Source organism: Manis javanica, chromosome 14, assembly GCF_040802235.1.
Source record: "Manis javanica isolate MJ-LG chromosome 14, MJ_LKY, whole genome shotgun sequence".
NCBI classification, from domain to species: Eukaryota; Metazoa; Chordata; class Mammalia; order Pholidota; family Manidae; genus Manis; species Manis javanica.
The window spans coordinates 9,860,712-9,877,353 of NC_133169.1; the positions used below are offsets into that span (position 1 = coordinate 9,860,712).

The 16,642-nt window shown below is 45.2% G+C and overlaps 2 long non-coding RNA genes across 2 annotated transcripts; one reads left to right on the top strand and one right to left on the bottom strand.

Moving 5' to 3' along the window:
- Window positions 1-1,584: 1,584 nt before the first annotated feature.
- Window positions 1,585-7,193, bottom strand: LOC118972102 (uncharacterized). The gene is made up of 3 exons (XR_012125257.1): window positions 5,831-7,193; window positions 2,119-4,756; window positions 1,585-1,755 (listed from the first exon to the last, which is right to left on the bottom strand). It is a non-coding gene; the product is annotated as an uncharacterized lncRNA (long non-coding RNA).
- A 247-nt stretch (window positions 7,194-7,440) lies between these two features.
- Window positions 7,441-14,986, top strand: LOC140846073 (uncharacterized). Its single transcript, XR_012124958.1, has 3 exons — window positions 7,441-7,702; window positions 7,805-7,990; window positions 14,071-14,986. It is a non-coding gene; the product is annotated as an uncharacterized lncRNA (long non-coding RNA).
- Window positions 14,987-16,642: the final 1,656 nt, after the last annotated feature.

Consider the following 16,642-nt stretch of genomic DNA (forward strand, 5'->3'; position numbering starts at 1 on the left):
TGCTTTCAGGGTGACACTCAACGCCCTCTTCCTCTCTGAACCTTTGCCTTGCCTGTGCAGCAGTCCTTACAGCTTTGTCCCTCCCGCCGACTGGGCACATAGCTTGTCGTGTTCCTGCAGGTTCCTAGAGGGGTTTCAGGAATCCATGAGACTTGATCAGGGCCTTGAAAGCAGCCAGGGTGTAGTCTTGAGCATGTGTGCAGCCCCAGAGCCTTGCCCAGTGCCTGGCACATAGTTGGCGCTCAGCAAATGTTGAATGGGTGAATGATAGGTGCTCAATAAATGTGGAACGACTGGCCTTCCCTTCTCAGGCTATTCCTGCCATCAGTCTGCCCACCTTTCCAGGCTGGGCTTGGCCACCATTAAACATGGGGTGGGGGTGAGGGCCCCTGCAGTTCACGGTGCAATATTCACCAGTTTTGCCCTCTGCCTTGTAATGGCAAACCTGGCTTTTGATTACCATGTGCGGATGTGTGTGTCCTTTCTTCTCCATCCCTGGGGGCAGGGGCTGGTCTCTGAATGAATATGTGATACTTCTGCAATTCAGTATCCCAAAGTTTCTCTTGGGGGTAGGGGTTCCTGGCTGGCCAGACGAATGGGTCCCTGGGAACCCAGACCTTGAGTGGGGACTTCTTTTCTTCTTCCTTTCACAAGCCAAATTTGCCTCCACCCACTCCTTCCTCAGAAGAACTGGGCATTTGCCAAAGTAATCACTGGAGTCATCCACTGTCCCTCCCCTCCCCAGGTTTCCCACAGCTTTCAGGGACAGGGGGCAAGAGGACCCCCCCCCAACGCCCCAGTGGAACGCACCGTTTCCCCTCTCCCCAGCAGTGCACTCAGTGCAGCCAGACTGACCCCTGACCCTCACCCAGCCCTCCCCATCTTGGACAGGAAGGAAGTAATGCACCTTCTCTTGCTGATTATTTATTTGTTTGGAGAGACAGAAATGATGTAAAAGTGTATCTAGAAATATCTATATCTATATATTTTTAACTGACTCTTTGGAATCCCCTGGGGTAGGGCAGGGGTGAATTTAGGCTTTCACGGAGGGGAGGAGGCCGGAGCCTGGGAACTCCTCACCCTCCCCTCCACCACCTCTCTCCACCCGCTAAGCAGTTGGTAGAAGGAATGGGATTTGTATGGGGGGAGGGGGGTTGGACTGTTACATGGAGAATCTGGATTCTCTGTCTTCCCCACTCAAGTCCCAGACAGGGGGAGCAGGGCGGGGGGGATAGGCCATAGAGGTGCCCCACCCCCAAACCTGACAATCACCCACACTCCTGGGGCTCCTCCTGGGTCCTGGGCAGGGCGAGTCCAAGTGTGTGGCAGTTGATTTGTTTTCAATATTTCTTTTCGTGCTGTATGGTGATGCTTTCTTAGTATTCTACACAATAAGAAAAGACAAAGTCCTCGAGATTCTTATGAGTTTTGTTTGAAAACTCTTTCACTATATTTGTTGTAAAGAGGTTTACTATTAAAAGAAAAAGAATACACGTTTCTGATACTTTGGCTTGGGGTCTGGTTTCTTTGGTGCGGTCGGCTGAGGAGGGGACGGAAGGATTATGTGGCCCTGCTGGGGCCAGAGGCCAGAGCGTTGCCTCAACAGGAAGGAATGGCGGTTAGCCTGTGGGGTGGGCACTTTAAGGTGTCTGAGGTGGAGTTACCAGGTGAAAATTTCCTCCAGGTGCACAATCGGAAGCAGGGGCAGTCCCAGGATCAGGGAGGGCTATCGGGCTAGAAGCCATAGGAGGGATCCTAGGACATAAGAAAAACAAATACCCGCCAAGTCAGGAATAGGATGGTGTGTGGTGGTGGGAGCAGCGTGGTACAGGGCCTTCCGCTGCGGGAAACTTCCACGGCCAATCTCCCCAGGCCCTGTTAGGCACAGATGGATTCCGCCTTCATGGCCCCGCAGTTTACTCCAGCAGGGGCGGCTGCCCTCCCCTCCCCCTTGAAGTGCTGTAACAGTGCCAGGGAGCCTCCTCCTGATCTCCTCACTTATTCCAAAGGGCCCCCCAACCTTGTCCCTTCGGCTCTTACTCCCACCTCCCCACCCCTCACACCTGTACTTTGGGCCAATGCAGGGACTGTGGACGAAGTGCATAGGGCCTGACTCACACTAACAGGGTTTCGGCCACTCTTGTCTCCGGCCCATGCCGGGTGCTGTGGAGGCAAAGATGGAGTGAAGCAGGCCCACATGCATGTGTCACAGAGGCCTTCGCTGCATGGCAAATGCTGTGGTCCCGGCACATGCAGGCTGCAGTGAGGGCGCTTCGGAGTCAGGCGCCACAGAACGTCTTCATGCCTTGGGTTCCTCATCTGTAAAATGTGATCAGGACCAGTCCTGCCTCCTTCCTAGGCTCATTGCAGACTTCACCTCACAGATAAAAGATGAGCTTGGGAGCAAGGGTTTAAGAAAACACTAACCTCCAGATGAGGCTCCCCTGCTGGTGCCTGGGCAGCAGCTTCTCAGCTGGTCTCTAGTTACCCAATCTGGTCCTAATGTCCTTATGCAAGCCTCTGTCACGGTGAGTCACGTTTGGTACATATGACCAATAAAATGCGGCAAAAGTGATGGTATGCGACTTCTGAGGTGAAGTCCTGGCTTCCACCCCTCTCATCATTTGCCCTGGGGGAAGCAGATGCCTTGCCAAGACACTGAAGCAGCTCTGTGGAGAGGCCTGGGACAGAACTGAGGCCTCCCATCAGCCTGTTGAATGAGGTCCTCCTCTCTTCTGTCCTTAGGAGTCTCTTGAGCTTCCCGACACATTGCTACAGTTGAGAACCCACTGATGTGATATACGCTCCGCTCTCCTATGCCCATGGAGTGACCAGAACAGCCCTGACCTAACATGCAAATCCTACGCAAAGCCTCTCTCTCTTTGTACCTCTCCTATCAGTTCCTCAGACTGTTTGGCCTGCCCCTCCTTCTCTGTAGGCGCCGCCCCCTGATGTCCTGAGTTCAGGCAGTACTGCTGCCCACAAATATCTCTTGTTCTCTTCCCCTTCCTGGACACACAGAAGACTGTTTCCCAGTCACTCTAGTCAAGCAAGGTTACTGGACTTGTTCTGGCCGAGACTGTAATGGCAAGTAATGTGTGTCACTTCAGAAATCAAGCTGGGACATGATTTCCAAGTGCTCTTCCCCTACTGTGGGAACTGTGGAAGTACATCAGAGCAGCCTGGATTGCTCAGCTGCCTTAAGGTGGTGTCCAGCACCACAGTGGACTTTGTGTGAACAGAAAATAAATGTGTTAAGCCACACAGATTTCAGTATTGTGTCTGCAATCTAACCTATCCTATCCTGACTGAAGGAGTATCCATTCACACTTGGACAACCCTGAAGCCCCATTTACTGCATACTCCTTGTGGTGAGATACAAAGAGCTCTGCACTTGGCACAGTCCAGAACTGGTTCAACTCCTAGTTCTGCCACACCAGTTGTGTGGCTGTGGAATTGGAGTTGCAGAGCCACAATCTTGCTGAGTCACTGTTTCATCAACTGTGATGGAGTGATTGGAGCTGCCTATTCCCTCACCCCAGCCTCCTGTCCTCCAGTCCGTCCTCTCATCCTTGGCACAGCTCTGGTCATCTTAACACCTCAAGGACTGCCCACTGTATAAAGCCCAAACTCCTTGGCCTGCCCAGGGCCTTCAAAGAGCCAACACACTCTTTTCCAGGCTTAGCCCATGTACCCCTGCTGTGCATCCCTTGGACTCTGAGGCTGACCAGGAAGCCCAGTTCCTTAACAGATCCTTCATGCCATTCTTGTCTAAAATGCAACAGACATGTACTAAGCACCTACTTTGTGTGAAACCCTTTATTAGGCACTGGAGATTTAGAGAGGAATGGTAGGTACATCTATCTGCTTTCAGGCAACTCAGTTTGTTGGGGAGCCAAGTGAACCAACAGTTAACACTTGAGTCAGCAGCCTGTGTTAAATATCTCATAGAAAGGATATGAGTGGGCTGTGGGATCAAAGGTGAGGCACGCCCAAATCCAAGCCAGTAGAGACCAGCAGAGGCTTCTTGGAGGAGGTGTTTTGAGCTGGATTTGAAGATACGGGAGTTTCCTGGGCAAATGAGGACAGGGAAGGCATTTCTGTTATCAGGAATAGCATGTAAGGTGTGGAGAGGGAACAGTGCATTTAGGAAATCTAATACTATGGTTCAGGTCAAAGGAATATCAGATAAAGTTGAAGAGGTACGAAGAAGCCTCACTGTGAAGGCATTGCTGCTTTGGACTTTATTCTGCATAAGATCTTTGGTTGTCAAAAGATTTTAAGTAATGCCCTCTCAAAAAAAAAAAAAAAAAAGATTTTAAGTAGAGGAGGGACTTGATCAGATTTGCATTTCAGAAAGCTATCAGTGCCCGTTCCCTCTGACAGTAATGGGGAGAACCAGGTGGGAGAATGCAGAATTGAGTCCCAATGGGGATCATTTACAAATGAGAGAATGAGGTTAGTAGATATTTAATGGGTGGAATAACAGAAATTGGAAATTGCCTGGTGAAGGTAGAAGCGGAAGGGAAGGGAGGAGGGTTGATGACTCCCCAAACTTGTGCTTGGACTAGTGACTGGCAGTGGCTGCAGACAGTGTCACCAGGTATGTCAGGAAGAGATGAGTTTCATTTCAGATGAACTGAGTTGGAGATGTATATGGTATTAGATGGTCATCCTGTTTGGACCAGCAGGGTGCAGTCACCTCATGGGTAGGGAGGTTTTTCTGAAGACGGAAACCATTCATGGTACAGGTTACCTATGAAGAAGTTGTCATCAGGACAATGGGAACTCTGAGGACCATAGAGGAGGGCTGGTGGGCCAGGCAAGAAGAGACTCAGAGGGTGCCAAGCTGCATATGGGCAGTGGTGGTGTGGAGATTACATGAACCAGGGATGTAATTCCTATCTGTGATCTCTTAACTTTACTGAAGTCTCACCTGACTCACTAATCTTGTGCTTAACCTTGAACAAGGGCAAGTTCATTTGTGCATTCTTTGGGGCATCAAAGTGGGTGTGAGTACTTTACTCTCCAGGATTAACTACAGGGTTAGGCGTGAGTACGGGAGCCACTGGAAGATCTGGTTCTAAAGGCCCAACTGCTTCTTCATAGGTTCACCCAGTACAACCTGAGAGGTTGTTGGTTTTATTTTGATAGGGGAAGATAACACTTCTTTACTAGGTTTCTGAAGGATATGTGGGAGGAACCACTTGGTAGATGGCTGGCTGGATGAAGCTATGGCTCAGGGCAAGACCTAGGGCGGGAACAAGAGTAGATTTTCGAGACATCAGCCTAAAGAATTACATCCTCTCCAGGCCTGTGGCTTTGTGTGTAAACTGGTTTGCTGTGGGATTTAAGTACATGATACAGATTAAGTCACTTAAAACCATCGCCAACCCATAATAAGCACTCAGTAAGTGTTACTATTTCTTACTGCTACTTATCAAAGACATGAAAGTAGATGAGTTTACTTGGGTAAGTTCTATGGGCAAAAAACACTTCATACCCCTATTTCTACCTTTGAAACCTTCCCTATCATTGCAGATTTCACTCCTACAGCTTTCTCCCCATAAAACTTTTCCTGATTTCCCCTGTTCTACTCAGCTGGCTGTGATATCCTGCTCTAAGAGGTGTCTTAGGCACCTACCTCATTCTAACCAAAAGTGTAGGTTCTAGTGCCTATTTTCTCTACACCACTGGATTTAAGTGCCTTAAAAAAATGCACTGCCTTACCCATTTTTGTGTCTGGCTCAGTGCCTGGTACACAGTATGTGTTCAGTCAGACTAAAATAAGAAAACGCATGTGAAAGTGCACTTTATATAAACTACAAACCTGAAGGATTTTTTTCTTCATGGGCGTGGTGGCCTTTCTGCAGCTTCTTTCCAACTCCAGGACCAGCTCCTGAAGGAGCGCTACATGCAGTGGTGTTGAGAAGCCGGTGCGCCTTCGTTTCCTAGGTTTAGCTATTGGTCCACTGAAGAATTAGCACCCACGAGGCTCATACTCCCCAAGAGATGGATCTTGGGAGGCAGGAAGCGAAGGGTGGTATCTGATTGTTCCAGCGAAGGAGGCCAGGCCAGTTCCCTGTAGCTCATGTTCTTCTGACTCACTCTTCAGTCCCATGGGCTGAGTAACTTTTCCAGCCTTGTGATTGTGGAAACTTGTTTCAGGAACAGCCAGCGGATGTGAAAGGGACATAAGGCGACCCCACCCCAGGCCTCAAAGTGGCTCCTACTGGAGCCAATACAGACTGCTTGTTTCTGTTTGCAGAGTTAAATAATTTTGTGTCCCTGCTCGCTTAAGGGGCACATTGAGTCTGCTGCCCTATTTCACAGTTGGTAAACCCAAGCCCTAAAAGGAAGAGGTGGCTCTCAGGTTCTTTCCACAGGGACTCGGAGTTCCCTGCTAGGTCTAGTTCAGATCAGTCTGGGGGCCCAGGATTTATTGCTTCCTGTTGGTTTGATTTGCAGAAGGCGCTAGGTCCCCCTCAAGTCCGGCTGGGAGGGAGCTTTGTACTTGTTTCCACGTACTTACAGCTCTTAGGCCTCGCTTCGGGCAGTTTGGTCTCTCGAGAAGTGTGGTCCCCACCTAAGCAGCGTGGCTGCCCAGAGTCATTCCTATTTATTGTGCATCAGCCGCCACGTGCCCAATAAAAGCTGGTGATGAAGCTCTGGGTCCGAGGGGGCAAGCGGAGAGCCGGCCTAGCGGGAAGTCGCGCGCTCGCCAAGCTCCGCCCTCACGTGACCGCGGCACCGGTCCGCGCCCGTCACTACACTCCCCTGGGAGACGAGGTTGGCACCGACGCCGTGGCGCCCGGTCTCTGCGCCAGAGCCAGGCGGGGACGACCAAATGGCTCACGGTTCGGGGAGAGAAATCTCCATCTATGGCGAAGGGGAGGAGGGGAGGCCAAAAGCAATAAAGGCACTTGGTTAATCTGCCTCTTTAGACTATAAACTCTCATGGAGGCAGAGATGACCATTCCAAAACCTCGGTAAGTGTCTGACACACACAGTAGGTGTTCCATAAATGGCTGATTGGCAACTGCCCCTTGGACACTGCAGAAAGTGCCCTTTACATCGGTCTCCTTACTCCCTCATCCACCCTCCCCGCTTTGACATGGCAAATAAAGCAGCAGTCGTTCGGCAGCACGTGAGCCAACACTTCCGAACGTACTGCCATAGCGCAAAACAGTCCTCAACCAGTTTGTCCCCGCGGCGGTGGGTGTGGACAAAGACTCAAATCCGCCCCTAGGACACCCCCACCATTGGGCGGGACGTGGACCTTGAGGCTTCACTTCATTGGCTGTTCGAATGACAGATGGGATTATTAACCAACCGCAGCATGGAAAATACGCATGCGTACAGAAAAGATCGAGTCCCTGTATGGGATAAAACCGAGCGGAGCGAACCAAGTTTGGCTAGGTTTCACCCGAGCCTGGAGGAGGAGGTGCGCACGCGTACACGTAACCGCCTCTCCCTCCCAGGGCAACGTGAGGGGGCGATAGCGCCCTCTGGCCTCCTGGCCGTTTCCCGGGCGTTCGCCCTCCGTCAGCGCCGCCGCCCGCCCTGCGGCTGCGAGAGCCCCGGAGAAAGCCAGAATCTCGGTGCCTGCCTTCGGCGGCAGCACGACCATGCCCAAATACAGCCAGGGAGCCGGTGGCCCGGCTCTGTGTGCAGAGGCCCCTCTGGAAGCTGTAGGCCAACGGTAACGTGAATATTAATGTGAGGACGAGGCCTCGCTGTTTACTGAGCTTTATATCCATTACCTCACGAGTTCCTCATAAATACCTCTCCACTTGGGTTAAAGAAGCGGAGGCGAAGGGAGGCGAAGGGACGAGACCCAGGACACTGCCTGTGAGGGGGAAGCCGGGACCGGACCCCGGGCCGCCCAAGTCCCCACTCAGTGCTCTTCTACCGTGATGAGCGCCTCTGCTCTCCGAGGAGCTTATGGTCTAGGCGAGGTGATGACACTTAAGATACAGGAAAAGTGAAGGTACAGTTTCAACCCATTTTGTTACATAGACGATGAGTGCTTAGAGGCGTTCTGAGCGGGAAAGATCCCTTTGTGCCCTTGTGATCTGAAAAGGTGGCGTGAATAAGATGAACATTAAAAGTATAATTGGATTGGATAAATGGTAGGAACATAGTATAGAATGAAAAAGGAAATCCCAGAACGCTACAGACATTTGAAACTATTTTTATAAGTTTCAAAAACATACAGAATTAAACAGTATTGTTTAAGCATATATGATAAAACGTTTTAAAAAGCAGAAGAATGATACACGCAAAATTCATTAGTGGTTACCTTGGAGAGAGATGGGGATAGGATGGGAAGACCCAGGTGGATGCTATTGGTAGTGTTCTAGTTACTGGGTTAAATGGTAGATTTATGGGTATTTCATTCTGTTTTCTTTATAATACACACATACAGCAATGATGCTTTTGTAAATATAAAATAGAATTCATAAGATGATAGTGGAGTCACCTCTTCCCTTCCCCCCCAAAAAAGTTTTACATGGTTGGAGAGAGGGGAGAAAGCCTTACCTGTAGTACATTTGTTTCCAGAGCATTTCTACACATTTTATCAGTTGATCCTAAGGAACAGCCCTTTAAGATATTATCTCCAAATTAAAGACGAAGAAACACCACTGAAAATTAGTTAAGGCCAGTGAACAAAGACAAGAAAGGTGGGAATGCAGAAGGCCAGTGGGGAGTCCTGGGCAGCTTAATCTCCAGAGCATCAAGTGCTCTGCCTGGAACAGAGAACATGCTCAGTAAACACTTGAGTTGGGTGAGTGATTGAAGTTTCTAATTACTTGAGTGTCTAGTGGTGAAACAGCTGCCTTCAGAGCAGAGTACCCTGTACAGTAGCGGGCTGACCATTGTCAGGATCAGGAAACTATAGAGGCGATTCTCTCTCTGGGTGAGTGCTCGATATAGATAACCTCTAAGATTCTTTTCAGCTCTTAAGTTTCTATTCATTTATCAGAGGCTGCAGACAAAACCGTATTAATAAGATTCCCTACTAGGGTAGTAGATGTAGTCACCAAAGAAAGGCCTGGATGAAAGAGACATTTTGAAGAACAAGTAAATAGGCTTTACTGGAAGAATAGATGCTAGGAGTGTTGTAGTTGTGTTGTCTGTGGCTATAGAATGTTGATCCATCCCGACTAGAAGAATGGTTGTACTACTGACTTAAGTAAAACAAGGTGGTAGTGAGCATTCATTTAGAAATGCCTGGCAGGTAGTTGACACTAGAGTAGTGCTCAGGGTAAATAAGGGCTGAATACAGATGAATTCTGGAGTTTGACCTAGGAGATCTTATTTCTGTAACTGTCAAATTGGTCAAGTCACTCTATTTCCTCATATATTAAGAAACATATATACGCCACAAGAACTAAAAAAAGAATATGTCCTAACCCCTTTTCAAGATCTAGTTAAATCTCCTCATATAGTTAAATGTACATGTATCCACCATTGGAACTTTACTTTCCTCTGTTGTCCCATAAATCATGTTTTTTTTTCAAGGTTATGGAACTTATACCACATTTTACTTTGTGCACATGTGCTAGAAGTGAACTCCTTGAGAGAAGTTCCTGTCTTCAAGTTTATATTCCTCCGCAGTACCTTGTACAAAGCAGGAGCTCAGTAGATGTGTGAATTGCACAGAATTGTGTGGCGAAGTAGAAAGCATTGTTTAATGCCTCTGAGACCTAAATTTCCGTATTTCTAAAGTAAGCTGGTTAATCTAAGTTCTTCTGAGTTATAGAATTCTCAGAAGAGAATTATCCAACTATGTTCTATGGATCAAGAAAATTGAACTCTCTGATTTCTAAAGTCCTTTCCAACTCCAATATTCAATGATTTTATAATATTGAGTTGCAAATAATCTCACAGAAGTGATAGTTGATCAAGTTCCCCAAGGGAAACATGTAGAAGAAGATTGCAACCAGAAGCAACACCATTATCCCATACAAGAAAGAGAAGCCATTAAAAGTGACATAGAAGCTCAGTCTGAGAAGTAGGAGAGATAATAATAGCAAGGGTGACAAATTCAGATGCCTAAAGAGCCAGACAGATAACATAAATGAGTGAAGTCACCCTGTGGTAAGTATTAGGGAGTGGTGGAGACTGGAGACTATCTAAAGAAGTCAGGGGTCTTGTGTTACCAGTGTCTGTCTTGGTATGTGTTCCAGTTTTTAAGATGAAACTGGAGATCCAAACTTTTGTTTGAAGTCTCATGATTTTTTGTCTTTTCTCTGGCTTACTTTAATATAAGAACACAGTACATAATATATATACATAAATATAAGTGTTAATAAACTGTTTATGTTATCAATAAGACTTCCAGCTATTAGTAATTAAGTTTTTGGGAAGTCCAAAGTTATACACAGATTTTTGTGCAGAGGATTGGAATTTTACAACTGGAAAAAAAAATCTCAGTGTTGACAGTCAAATTAGATTATTTAAAAATTCTAAGTAAGTAAAAAAGAGAAAACAAACAAAAAACCCACATACATAGGCCAAATTTGTGGGGCTACCATTCTTAACCTCTCTAGTGTAATACCAAGGAGGAACTCTTTTCCCACCCTCAGTTCATACATGCTTAAGTATAATTTTGGTTGAAGAGCCTCCTGTTTCTGTTGATAGCAGTTCTGTGATATCAGTCACAGCCCTTCTTGGTACTTCCAAGACTTTGTACCATTAATTATCCCCTCATTCTCCTCTGTTTTCAGTTTCTCCCTTTCTATTTGCATCTTCCCTTCACTGTAAGAATATGCTGAAGTCTTTCCACATCCTGAAAATACTGCTTTGTTCTCCTAAAAATTCCTCCTAGGGACTTTCTAGAAAGTTCTTTCTCTCTTTTTCCCTTCTCCAACAAATTTCTTGACAGCATCAATTTGCTATTTCTACTCTTTCTTTTCCCATTATAAGTTGGTTTCATTCCTCAACTCACTGTAGTTTAAGGTGAGCCTCCACCACTGCATTGAAGCCTTTCTGACCAGGTCAAAGGTATCTGTTGTTAAAGTCATTGAACTGCTCCAACTAGGCTAAACTTCCTCACACTCAGAGATCAAGTATTAAAGTTTTTTTTATTTTATCACCTAAGAGGTGTTCCATCAGTGTTTATTGAACCAAATGGGAAGTGTGTTTTCTTCAAAAAGGAAGGATGGTCAGCATCAACAAACTTGTGGAAAGATCAAAGACTGTGTTGGCCAAATTAAACCCATTGGATTTTAAGATTAGGAGAGTATTGGTAACTTTTGAGAGGACAGTTTCATCAAAGGGAGTTGGAAGACATCCTGCTGTACTTTATAAGGTAGAGGGTCATAAAGTGATGACAGAGGGTGTAGATCATGCATTGGCGAAGTCTGGCAATATGGAAAGAAAAATCAAGCAGGAGGTACAAGAGACAACAGTGCCAATTAGAGTTCTTAAGGTTGAGAAAGTTCTGGCATATCTGTAGGTAAGGGGGACAAAACCAGTGGCATAGGAGATGTTGAAAATGCTTGAGAAAGGGAACATTTGGGAGTGCACCATCAGAAGTGACAGGAGAGAACTGAATCAGCCAATTGAAGGGTTTGGTTAGCCTTTGCAAGGAAGTGAGAAGTCACCTCCTCTGAAGTAGGCAGATGGGTAAAAGGCAGAAGTCAATTATATACAGACTTTTGAGGTGGGGACTGGTGATACACGAGAGCTCCTGTGCATTTTATCAGTAAGATGGAAGCAAGGTTATGTCTCCAGTTCTGGGGGGATAGAGCAGAACTACAGATGTTGGCAATCTCAGAGACATTGTTATTTGCTGGCCAGACTGCTTTTGCTCACTCCCAATTGTTTCCTGGGGGTTCTGTCTTTGCCTGCCCCCTCTTCTTTACTCCTGTTCATGGAAGTGTCATCTACTGACGTTTAAGTAACCATCCAAATGCTGAGACTCTCAAACTGTGACTGTAGCTTAAATCCCTCTTTGGGCTTCAGATCTATGTATCCAGCTACTTATATAACATATCCACAGTGTGTTTAACAGGTTAAATTGAACAGGAACTCAGTATCTCCTACTGAAGTTGTTCATTTCTCCTAAGTTCTTTATCTTAGCTATGGTCACAGTACTTTTCCAAGCCAGGTACATGTCTTCATCTCTCCCTCTCTCTCTCCAAATGTGTGTGGGTAGATAGGTATTTAGAAGAATAAGAACGTATTTTTTATATTGGTTTCTTTTTTTATTATTTATGTCATGATCATTTATCATGTCAATACCTATCTACATTTTTTTTAGTGGCTGTGTATTATTATGTATAGTATGTATAGTGTATATTATAGTAGTGTAGTATTATAGTACACATGTACTATATTCTACCACCTTGTTGAAAATTCTGTTTCCTTTTTTCTGTTATAAATAGCAGTAACACATCTGTGCCTATATTTTATTTCCTTTGTTTGAGTACTTAAAACTGAAAATGGAGGGCCAGGAAGTACACACATTTGAAAAGCTTTTAATACATATTGCCAAAATGGCCTTCCAGAAAAACTGTACCAGCAGTGTATGGCAGTATTAGTTTGCCTGTACCTTTGCCAACATTGGATATTATTATTTTTAATTTTTGCTGATTTAATAAATTATATCTGTCCCTCAAGCTTTCAGCCCCTGCCTTTCTCTTAAAGCCTTCATCATCCCCTTATGAGTATTGCCACAATACCCTTGGAATACACAGCTCATTTGAAAGGCAGAGGGGAAGGTGACACCAGATTTCTCAAAGGGATAATTCTCAGTCGTCTGTGTTTTCCTTAAGCTTCTAGTCCTGCTTTTGCTGCTCCTGTGCACAGTGCGTTCTTTTTTGTCACTCTTCAGTATCTTCCCTTAATTTCCTCTTTTCCTAAATTCTTGTCTCTGAGAGGTTGTTTTTTCTCCCTCCTTGTTAAGGCTGATCCCCCAACAAACACTCCTATCCAGCCGCCTCCTCCTAGAGCCTTTGTCTTATATCAGCACTGTCTCCCATTATTAGAGTATTAATGCCTTCTCTTTGACAACAAACATACTTAAATCTCTCCTATACAAGAAGGAGAAGGAGGGAGAGAAGGAGAAGAAGAGTTCCCTTATCCCTTTTACCCTTTCAAGCTACTGCCTTTTCTCCTTCCTTCACCATTAAACTTCTCCAAAGAGTCCATTGACTCTCATTTACCTGTGTTCCAGCTCCTTTCCTGAAATTGCAGTCTTCAAGTTCCCAAGCTACCTCAAAGCCATCTTGAATGGTCTCTGTCCTCTCCTTTGCTTGTGATGCCATACATCCTGAGGCCCTCTTCTGGCTGCATGTTCCTGCCCTCTCCTGTTCTCCTCTCATGACAGCATCTGTGATTCCTCATGCCCTCTAAATGTTTGTGTGCTCCATCCCTCATCTTTTCCCCTCTCCCCTCTCTCTTTGGATTTTCTCACTTACTTATGTGGCTTCAGTGATCTCCCTTACATTGATGATTCACAACCTCTCTCTATATGAATGTATAAATGAATCTGAATGAGTGAATGAATGAATGAATGAAATAGGGTCCCTCCATAAGGCAAGTTGTTTTAAGGTTTTGGGACACTAGGTGGCAGCACAGGGCAACAAACCGAATGACGAGAGCCTCTTTCTGGACGCTCTTAAAGGGCATTATGTTTTAGAGCAGCCGGAAGGCTGCTCTTCCGTGTTCTCCTGACTTTAAGCTCCTCTTTCCTTTCCCTATACATGCTTTCAAATGATGACTAATGGTAAAGACACCGAGGCAGGCAGGCAAGAGAAAACCCAGGGGGAGCCAAAAACATAATACCTAGGCTTGGTTTCAATTAGCCCCTGGGATTGGAATTTTCCCATCTCTCAAAAGGTATGAAAAGAGGAAAATTTGAAACTCAGCCTGAGAAGTCTGGATGAGGGTAAGGAAGCATTTAGGCAGGATTCCCCAATCTGGACTGACTGGGGAAAGAACTGGTGGCAGGAATCTTTATTTTTACCTTTAATCAAATAATGGTACTCTGAAGAAGTTACTGCTCATCTGTTTCTGCCTCAGGACACCTCAGACGTCTCTCCTCCAATTTCTCCATAGATAGAGAGCCCATAGCCTTTCTCAGCAAAGTAAGGGAAGATACTGAAGAGTCACAAAAAAGGAAGATACTGAAGAGTCTCAAATCTTTAAGAAGATAAGAAAGCAGGTATGTAGTTCACAGAAACTTCATTTTATCCTCCCATCAAGATTTGGATTTTGCTACAGGAACGAAGCCTCTGCCAAAAGCTGGGATCCACTGAGTAAGCCGCCATGTCATCCTGAAATGCTACTGTGGTACAAAGCAGGGAGTTAATCATGCCAGCTTTTTGCCACCATAATGCAAGTCTTCTGGGTCATACATAGTTCCACTGGAAAGATGCTGCCTTCTCCCTAGCTTCCCTTGCTGGGTTTTATAACTCTAAGATGAACCCTTTTGCTATCATTTCCATTCCGCCTATTGCTCTGTTCAGCATCCTATTTTAATAGCTGTCCATTGATGTGCAGCCCAGTGATGCCCCTCTCGGTTTCCTTTAGCTCAGTAGAACCAAGAGCACCATCTTATTCTGTCTCCTCTTGTCTGTGAGCTATGACTCCCTGGTGCTTCTTGTTTCTCCAGACCTCATTGCTTCCCATGCTTTTCCTTTGTCTGAACTTTTGTAGCACTACTGTCTTCATAATAATGCATAAAAAGCACTTGAAGCATAATAAATGCCATGATTACCATTGCTACTTCTCACTACTGCAGTATTTTAGTTTACAAAAACTTTCACTGTGTTGTCTCATTCATTCATTCATTCAACAAATACTTTATCAGATGCCTGTTATATATGCCTGCCATTCTTCTGGGCACATGATAGAAATGAACCAATGGAAAACAAATCCTACCATTTGCAACAACATGGATAAGAGGGAATTATGCTCAGTGAAATAAGCCAGGCAGAGAAAGACAAGTACCAAATGATTTCACTCATCTGTGGAGCATAAGAACAAAACAAAAACTGAAGGAACAAAACAGCAGCAGACTCACAGAACCCAAGAATGGACTAACAGTTACCAAAGGGATAGGGACTGGGGAGGCTGGGTGGGAAGGGAGGGATAAGGGGAATAAGGGGCATTACGATTAGCACACATAATGTAGGGCAGGCATGGGAAAGGCAGTATAGCACAAAGACAAGTAGTGACTCTATAGCATCTTACTACACTGATGGACAGTGACTGTAATGGGGTATGTGGTGGGGACTTGATAATGGGGGGAATCTAGTAACCACAATGTTGCTCATGTGATTGTATATTAATGATACCAAGATTAAAAAAAAGAAAGAAATGAACCAATGGGCATGACCCCTGTTTTCATGGAACTTTTAAAGGAAGCTCATGGTTTTCAACTTAGCTGACACATCCATTGATTTGTGTTAGAATCTTGGCATTGGACAGAATGTTAGAAACTAGCTAGTTCAGTCACTTATGAAGAACAGAAATTCCTTCTTTATATCTTTAATGGGTGACCATTCTTGACCTAACACTGTATTTTGTCTTTTCCAACCATTTGTACATTATTTTTTCATGCCATTCCTAATCTGTTTCCTTATTTTCATTTACTTATTCTTTCTCTACACCATTAAATAAATCTGCCCCTCTTCTACATAATGGTCCATTCTATAGTTGAAGACAGATATTATGTCTCAGCATCAGTTTTTTCACAATGCTTCTCGTCTAAGGAGTTATTTTTCAAGGATCACTTTACATATTTCCCATGTGCCAAGCGCTCTAGCAGGTGTTTTCATATAATTTCACTTAGCCATCACTTACCGGGCAGTAAATCTCATTTTCACTTTACTGATTAGGAAACTGAAGATGAAAAATCCACCCAAGATCACACCCTTTGTATATGTCAGCGCCCCCTCACTGTTTTTGACTAATCTCACCGCTCTCTTGTGTGTCAGTATCTCACTTCAGATGGAGCCCGTTCAAAGTACAGTAACATTCTTCATCTTTCTTGATTGCATGTGATTCTTCCCCTCAGAGAGTTAAAGACGATGTTAGCTTTAGCAGTTCCATGATGTTCTTGGCTCATAAGGAGCTTGTGGTTACCTAAATGCTCAGGTCTTTTGGATATGCACTGTCAGCAGGCATGGCCTCTCACGTCTCTGCTTTCTCCTATGTTCTGCGTGTTTGGATCCTGTCCTTCCTTCAAGGACCACCCAGCTCATGACACCTCCTTTATGCAACTTTCCTGATCTCACATTATCCCAACTGAGTATTATCTCTTTCTCTCTCCACAGAATTTCTATCTCATTTTCTGAGTCCATATCATGCCCTGTTATGTACACCAGTAATTTGTGTCCTTGTCTTCACTCTTTAATTGAAGTATATGCCTCATTCTCCTTTGTGTCCTTAGTGCTTTGAACATAGAGGCATCCCACAAACACTTGCCAAATGAAGAAATTTTATAACTGAGAGATTCATATTTTGTCCCCAGATATGTAAATGCTTTTACACTGGGGCTCCATCCCTGCTCTGTTCTTGCACAATGTGTATTATCTCATTGGATTTTCACAGCAGTCCTCTGCAGTAGGCATTATCTCTGCTTTACAAATGAGGAAATGGAGAGTCAGAGTTGAGAATCCAGACC